Here is an 8,857-nt window from a genome sequence, read left to right on the forward strand (position 1 = left end):
CTCTTAGAAGGGTTTTCTGCACATTTGCATAATGTACTTTATTATACAGTTGCCTCTGGGCCTCTTTCATGTAGCCCACCCTATCCCACACTATTACAGCCCCTAAGTTATCTGCTGGTTTCCCAATAGGGAGACAGACAACACTTCAGTCTAAAACAAATTGAATTATAAATTGAAATGATGAATTATTAGCAGTTTTCAAGATTCATTCTAGTCCACCTAGTGAAGTTACTCGTACTCTTAGAGAATTCTAATGCTTATGCATTTAAGTTTTAGAAATGTTCAGAGACCTGATTTTTATCGCATGCATTTTATTCTGTACTTGTAGGATTATTTTGCACCTGTTTATCACATTCTTGACTAATAAAAAGAGCATGCTGTATTTTGAATAAAATCTTCACCTCTTAAGACGTTCTCTGTTCGTTCTACTAACAGAAGCTACACCACACTGGCTTTCATAGGGTGGCAGCAAAGCAGCCAGGCCTAGTAGAGTCATGCAAGGCAGGTGGTATCAAGTCACCCAGAGGTTGCTGCCAGGTCTAGGGTTGCCAACCTCCAGGTGGGACCTGGAGAGTCCTTGGAACATCAACTGAACTCCAGGTGACAGAGATCCATCCCCCTGGAGAGAATAGCTACTTTGGAGGGTGGACCCTGTGGCATTAGAGAGCTGGGTCAGAGATGTGGCATTAGAGAGCTGGGTCAGAGCTGAGGCAGCTGTGGTGTGAGGCAGAACTACTATACTAGAGACTTGTTGCTGAGTGAAGAGGGCTTGTGTGACTGAGGTTAATTGCTGGCCCCGCCCTCTGCTGTTGAGGGGTGGGGCTGAGAGCCTTTGATTAACAAGGCTGTTCTCACCAGAGGCATGAGCCTTTGGCACGAGCCAAAGGGCGAGAGCTAAAGGGCTCTTAGCCTGAGGTTTGAGCCTGGAGACCATATAAGTAGTTAAGAGCTCTTTACAGTTTATTACCCCTTTTTCCTTCAGTAGACAGTGTTTAGGTCTGTTAGTTTTAGGTTAGATCAACACACCAAGGTCTTTCTAGAGTGAAGAATTTACTATGAGGGTGATGAAGGATGCTCCTGCACCATTCCCGGTCACCTGCAGGAAGTTTGCCATGTTTGTTTTCCTCCCTGAGGACAAGATGGACTTCACCTGTCATAAGTGTAAGTTGATAGGGCTCTTAGAGGACAACGTTCGGAGCCTGGAGGAAAGGATTGCTACTCTCCACTACATCAAAGAAGGGATTTTATTTACAGCAGCCTCGAGGCCCTGTATAGTGAAGGGGAGATGATTCAAAGGGACAACAGTGTGATTGCCTGCTCTAATGAGACTCCTCCGATTAGAACTCAGGAATCGATTCCAGGCCCTTATGGTGGTAGAAGAGCCAGGAACACTGCCAGTAGAAGAAACACAAACACAAGGAAGACAGATGGAGGAAGATGGGGGACATGAAGAGATGTCACTGGAAGGAAAAGGAAAGTGTTGGTTGTAGGTGACTCCCTGCTGAGGCCTGACCCCATGACCCGAGAGGTGTGTTGCTTGCCAGGGACAAAAATTACAGTTATTGTAGAGCAGAAAGCAAAACTGTGAAGAAGAGAAAGATTTATTTCTCTGTTCTGGGATCTTTTTAGAAAAGCAATATTTGTTTGAATATGTGATAAAGCCTTTTTTCCCTCTTTACAGCAGGGGTGGGGAACCTTTTTTCTGCCAAGGGCATACCGGTGCCATACCAGTTGTAGATCTCCCGGAGGGGGTGGGTGGGGGGTGGGAGGGGAGAGGCTAGGGAGGTTTTTGGGGTGAGAAAGAAAGAAAGAAAGAGAAAGAAAGAAAGAAAGAAAGAAAGAAAGAAAGAAAGAAAGAAAGAAAGTCCATTTATGTATGAGAGGTTTTGCTTTGGATTTGCTGCTCTCTAGATGCACATTTTTCCCATTTGAATTCTCAAAACTCTGCATAGGGGCTTATTGTTGAGTTTTGAGAATTCAGATCGGGAAAATGTGCATCTAGTCTAGAGAGTGGCAAATCCAAGGCAAAACCTCCCATGCATAAATGGCAGAAGGAAGGAAGGAGGGATGGAGAAAGAGAGGGAGAGAAAGAAAGAAAGAAAGAAAGAAAGAAAGAAAGAAAGAAAGAAAGAAAGAGAAAGAAAGAAAGAAAGAAAGAAAGAAAGAAAGAAAGAAAGAAAGAAAGAAAGAAAGAAAGAAAGATAGGGGGAGAAAGAAAACGACAGAGAAAAAGAAAAGGACAGAGTGTGACAGACCAAGAAAGAGACAGAAAGAAAGGGAGAGAAAGGAGTGACAGAAAAAGGAAGAAAAGAGAGAAAAGCCTCCCACACACACACACACACACACCTGGCGGCGCGCACAACCCCGCGCAACTGGGCTTCAACTTTCCCGCCTCCCCACCCCGCCACACCTCCAGAGTGCCTAATTGGCTCCTGGGAGCGGCTGGCTTCTTCTTCTCCCCCTCCTCTCCGCCTGTCAGCTGTTGTGTGGCAAGAGGGAGGGGGGAAGAAGAGAAGAAACATTCGCATGGGAGGCGATTAAGCGACTCTGGGGGTGGGGTAGGGAGGCGGGAAGGTTGAAACCCGGTTGTGCACGCCGCCGCAGCATGCAGGAACAGCTGAGGCAGTGGAAGGGTTTTTTTAAGTGTGCCGCAACGTTCCTGCACACCGTGGCTGTAGGGGCAGCCTTGGGGGAAGCGTCTTTCTCCCTCCCCCCACCACTCAGAAGGAACCTGGGACCTTCTGCAAGCGGGTGCGTGCCTGTGTGTGTGCTTGCAGGGGAGGGGAGGGGAGGGAGCCGGGAAGGAACATGGAATCCTTCCCGGTTCCCCCCTCCCCTGCGCGCACACACACACACACAGGCACGCACCCACTTGCAAAAGGTCCCAGGTTCCTTCCCGGTCCCCCCTCCCCACAAACACAAAGGCACGTACCGGCTTACAAAAGGTCCCAGGTTCGTTCCTGGTTCACGCCCCTCCCCTGCACACACACAAAGGCACCCACCCTCTTGCAGAAGGTCCCAGGTTCCTTCCCGCCCCCTCCCCCGCACACACATAAAGGCACCCATCCATTTGCAGAAGGTCCCAGGTTCCTTCCTGCATGAACCCGGCCATGCACACAGGGGCCCACTAAGCTGGCAGCGCAGCCAGCATGCAGGCTGACGAGGTCCCGGAGGCCCGAGTCTCAACCCCACCTCAGCATTAGGCCCCAGCGTGGGGGTGCGCCCAGGGGTGGGGTTGAGCAGGGGGAGGGCTGAACAGGGGCCCCGAGCCGGCAGTGCGGCCAGAGTGCAGGCTGGCGAGGCCCCGGCGGCACGAAAGCTCGCGGCACGAGGGTGTGGCCAGGGGATTACCACAAAGGCAAGCTGGGAGGGGGAAGGTTTGGGGCCGGCATGCGCTCCTGCCTCCCAGCAAAACCCGAAGTGCCAAGAGGAGGCTCTGGCTAGCAACAGCTAGCTCAGTGGAGCTCCCGGCCTTGGCAGGCGGGCCGGGGGCCAGATAAAATGAGCTCGCGGGCCGTATCCGGCCCACGGGCCGGAGATTCCCCACCCCTGCAATAAAGGAAGCCACAGCCTTCAATTTGCAAGATCTGAGCAAGGCTGTCAAAGATAGGACGTTTTGGAGGACTTTCATTCATAGGGTCGCCATGAGTCGGAAACGACTTGACGGCACTTAACACACACACACACACACACAAAACCGTTTTGTTAACATAACTCTTACAGGGAAAATTCTAGTGTGCCCCATTCTGTCTAACTGGACCCACACATACCTGTAAAGGGAAATGATTAATCCCCTCAGTTTAACTCTGGCTTCCCTCTTCCTAGCCAGCCCTACTGACTGAGGGGTGTGGTAGTTGCAGTTAGTAAGGTACCTAACTGCCCATGCTCAGTGAGTTCCCTGGGTCCGAAAGCCCACAATATTGGCAGGGATTACCTTTAGTTTATCTGTTATTTAATAACAAACTAGCCAATAGGTTTCTTTTAATTAACTAACCATTAGATGGTTTCATGGGGGGGGGGCAGCTGTTTTAGTACACTGAAGTCTAATATATTGTTTTAAAATACAGTTCTCAATCAGAGCTCAAACTACACACATATATAATTTATTATTCTTATGGTCCAATATTAGGGTCCAACTTGCAAGGCATGCACAAGGGTGACAGGTCATTACATTGCATGGGCTAGGAGAAGAGGGTTGGCCTGTGCAGGCTGCTCACACAGCTGCCACGCGAATTATGTAGCATGCTGGGTACAGGGCTGCTATTCAGAAATAAAATCCTAAAGAGCAGTAGATTTTAAAAAGAGGAGCATTGAAAGGGTGTTTCTGCGCTGAGATCCCTTGAAAGGCTGAAATGCTCTCCTCTAAGGGTTAAATTGAGAGAGCCAGGCGCGGTCCTAGAGAGGCAAATGGGGAGAGGGTTTTTCCCCCCCTGCCCTGTCCTGGCTGCAGACGCCTCTGATTCCCCCGGGCTTCTGCTTGAATGGCTGGGTGGGAACCTGGTGAGCAAAAGGGGTCTGGGGAGGAGGAGGGGAAAAAGGGGTTGGGGGCTGCAATGCAAGACCCCAGGCGGAGAGAAAGGAGGAAAGGAGGAGCAGGGGTGGGGGTGGAAAAGAGCTCCCCCACACACACCTTCTCCCCGCCCCAGGGAGGAGCCTGGTGGCCCCTTTGTGCAGCGCCGCGTCCGAATCCAGCTGCGCCTTTGGAGGCTGGACGGGGCTGCAGGCTGCCTAGAGGCAGGTCGATGAAGGAGAGGCGGAGAAACGAGGGAGGGAAGCGGTGGGCGGTGGACGGGGAGATATGGAGTGTGTGTATGGGGGGGGGGAGAATTGGACAGATCTGGGGGTGCTGAAAGGACTGAAGGGGATGAGAAGAAGAGGGGTGTTGGGTGGGAGAGACGGACTGTGTCTCTTCTTGACCCTTGGTTGAGTCACACAAACAGAACCTAAGGCGCAGTAAACTCCCAAATGCTCCATGATGGTGGACATGTAAAAAAGCAAAGAAATTTTGGATACAAATACACCAAGAAACACAAAAAATTCTAAAAATTGAATTCCCCCTGCACCCGAAAACCCTGTTGCTGGGATTAGAACCAGAAGACCTGGGGGGGGGGGGGATTAAGAGACCTATTTAGTTATATGGCAACGGCGGCAAGGGTTGTCTTCCCAACGATGTGGAAGCAAGAGGACATTCCAGAAATAGAGAAATGGCAACAAAACATGTCAGAATATGCAGTGGTGGTTGTCTTTGGGGAAATGGAAGCAGGCGTGTCAGGCCTTTTCCATGCAGGTGATACGCTCCAGGTGTGATGCCTCTGGGAAACAGGATTTTTTCCTGCTTCCCCACACCGTTATGGAGCATTTGGGAGTTTACTTCATCTTTAATCTCTGCTAGATCTGTTTTCTGAGAAAAGGAACACTAAGAGAGGATAAAGTGATTGCTGAGAAACTAAATGCATTCTCTCATTTCTCTTCACTGTTAAAGATATAGGGCAGATACCTTTTCCTGAACAGATGTTTTGGGGAGGGGAGAAGGAGGAACTGGGGCAAATAGTGGTAACAAGGCAGGAAGTTCTAGAACGTCTAGACAGACTGCAAACTAAGAAGAAGAAGAGTTGGTTTTTATATGCCGACTTTCTCCACCACTTCAGGGAGACTCCTGGTTTCCCACCCTCATTCTTTCTCTTCGTCCAAGGCAGCAGAGAAAAGACACCCTTGATGCTGCCTCCTCCTCCTCCTTCTCTTGTGCGTGATGAAAGGAAAAGAAGCACCATGCAGCAAGCTCAGGTAAGGGTGGGGGATCACTGGGGACACGTGCATTGGAGGGCAGGGATGCCTCCTTCTTAGTTGCAAGACTCAGAGGATCAGGATTGTGGCCCTGTGTTCTGGCACTACACGATGTCAAGTCTGCCTACTGGGGAGGCAGGAAAGTGGTCGTCGTCCCCATCTAGGATGTTGTGTGTGGAGAAGCCCAGGCAGAAGAAGAGTTGGTTTTTATATGCCGACTTTTTCTACCACTGAAGGGAGACTCAAACTGGCTTACAATCACCTTCCCCTTCCCCTCCCCACAACAGGCACCCTGTGAGGTAGCTGAGGCTGAGAGAGCTGTAACAGAGCTGTAACTTGCCCAAGGTCACCCAACTGGCTTTGTGTGTAGGAGTGAGGAAACAAATCCAGTTCACCAGATTAGCCTCCGCTGCTCATGTGGAGAAGTGGTGAATCAAACCCAGTTCTCCAGATCAGACTCCACCACTCCAAACTACCATTCTTAACCACTACAACATGCAGAGCCTATGGAACAGAACTGGCCCATGAATATGGACATCTCTGGTTTCTTACCCGCAAGGCTGCTAGCCCCCCTGCCCATGAAGATAGCTCCTCTGGCTCCAAGAGGCCCGTATGGAGGGCTGGGAGTAGGGGGCCAACTGTTCCCCCAGGACTGTTCCCCCCCTTCTCTTTTTGCTAGGGTTGCCAGCCTCCATGTGGTACCTGGAGATCTACAGCTATTACGGTTGATCTCCAGTCGACCAAGATCAGTTCCCCTGGATAAAATGGCTGCTTTGGCGGGTGTACTCTATGGCATTGCACTTTGGAGGGTGGACTCTGGCATTATACCATCCTGAGCTCCCTCTCCTCCCAAACCTCACCCTCCCCAGGCTCCACCCCAAAAATCTCCAGGTATTTCCCAAGTGGGAGTTGGCCACCTTACTGGGCCTTGCTGCTGTTCCAGTATTAATTTACTGTCTCCGGTTTCTTGGCTTTTTCACCCATGGACCAGTTTCCCAGTGATGTAAAGAAATGCTTCCTTCTTCTTCCTCCAGGATGGGGTGTCCTTTAAAGAGGTGGCTGTGTATTTCACGAAGAGGGAGTGGACCCTGCTGCACCCAGCCCAAAGATCTCTCTACAAGGAAGTCATGCTGGAGAATTTTGGGAACGTGGCCTCTCTGGGTGAGAATCCTTTTCTCCTGGGCTGTCTCCTTGCTGGGAGGTAGTCTCTTGAGAGGAAGGATGTGTTCAGGCAGTCCTGCCCTAGGCCTAATGGCTGATCTCTGCCACCCTCCATGCCCCTTCATCCGATGTGGGAGGGATTCTGGGCTCTCCTTGCAGAGAAGAGGCCCCTGCCTGGTAGTCCTGTGTCTGGACCATCTGAGAGGGCATCAGAAGAAGTGCCAAGGGATGCCTGGTCTGGAGATGGTGGGTAAGTTTATGTATGGGCTTCCCTCCCATCTGGGCCTTGCCTTTCCTGGGCTGAGAGGTGGTTGTGAACTCTGCAGGCTCCTCTGCCACATTACTCAGTTTCCAGCTGGCATTTCAAGATCAGCTGGGCATAGAGTAGGCACAGAACTGCCAGTGCCAGATGGGTGAATGTTGATCCCGTAATGTACACCTTAGTTATCTGGGCAGTCAGCACCCTTATTACTACAAATTACTTAAAATACTACAAATTAATGACTGGCTGCGTAGGTGGTGTCGTCAAGAAAGGTTTGGATTTCTGGACCATGGCTTACGCTTTCGAGAAGAAACTCTTCTGTCGGGGGATGGTTTACACCTCACGAGGGTAGGAAAAAGTGTGTTTGGTGAGAGCCTTGCAAACCTGATCAGGAGGGCTTTGAACTAAATCTTATGGGGGAGCGAGACAACAACTTAAAGCCTTGTATGCTGACAATACCTGGAGACGAGAACAATAAACATTTGCAGGGTGGCATGTATGCAAGGAAACATAAACTCACAGGTAAGTACAGAAACAAAAACCACGGGGCACATAAACCACGGATTCCGATTGTCTGTACACAGAGTATGGGAAACAAGCAGGAAGAATCATCGAATCATAGAGTTGGAAGGGACCACCATGGCCATCAAGTCCAACCCCCTGCACAATGCAGGAATTACACAACTACCTCCCCACCCCACACCCCTAGTGAACAGAAGATGGCCAAAATGCCCTCTCTCTCATCATCTGCCTAAGGTCACAGAATCAGCATTGCTGACAGATGGCCATCTAACCTCTTCTTAAAAACCTCCAGGGAAGGAGAGCTTACCACCTCCCGAGGAAGTCTGTTCCACTGAGGAACCGGTCTAACTGTTAGAAAATTTGGGACTGCACCCCCCGAAAAGCGCCCCCTGCTCAGATTCATGTACTTCTTCACACATCTTTGACATACAGTGCTACTCCTCCCCCATTCCTTATCTGTCTATCCCTTTTAAACAAGTTGTACCTTTCAATTTTAATATTCCAGTCATGAGTGACATCCCACCAAGTTTCAGAAATGCCTTTTAGGTCAAAATCCCATTCCTGTATTAGGGCTTTGAGTTCTTGAAGGGCTGTCATAAGGAGGGTGCCAAGTTGTTCTCTCTTGCTCAAGAAGGTCGGACCTAGGGTTGTTGAAAAAAAAATTCGGTATAGTTCGGATTCTGGATTCGGGATATGCCGAAGTCCGAACTCCCCCGCATCGGGTCCGTGCAATTCGGCATGAATTCAAAGTTCGGGGAAAAAATTCGGCCAAATAAAGCCATTAAAAACACAACTGCGCCTTTCCATGGCTCCGGGGGGGGGCATTTTTGGGGGTAGAGGTCCCAAACTTTCAGCGGAGCTTCAAAGGACCCTTCTTGCAAGACCCCCCAAGTTTTGTAAAGATTGGGTCAGGGGGGGCTGAGATATGGGCCCCGAAAGAGGTCCCCCCACCCTTAATGTGCATCTCTGAGCAGAGCTTGCCGCCCACGCACAAAGCTCCCAGCCCCGACAAACAGCTGAGCTGCGAGGAGCAAGGGCAAGGCAGGTGCGAGGAAGTTTGCAAAGCAACACAACTGCAAAGCAACACAACCATGCAAAGCAACACGTTTGCAACCATGCAAAGCAACA

This window comes from Euleptes europaea, chromosome 1, assembly GCF_029931775.1.
Source record: "Euleptes europaea isolate rEulEur1 chromosome 1, rEulEur1.hap1, whole genome shotgun sequence".
Classification (NCBI taxonomy): domain Eukaryota; kingdom Metazoa; phylum Chordata; class Lepidosauria; order Squamata; family Sphaerodactylidae; genus Euleptes; species Euleptes europaea.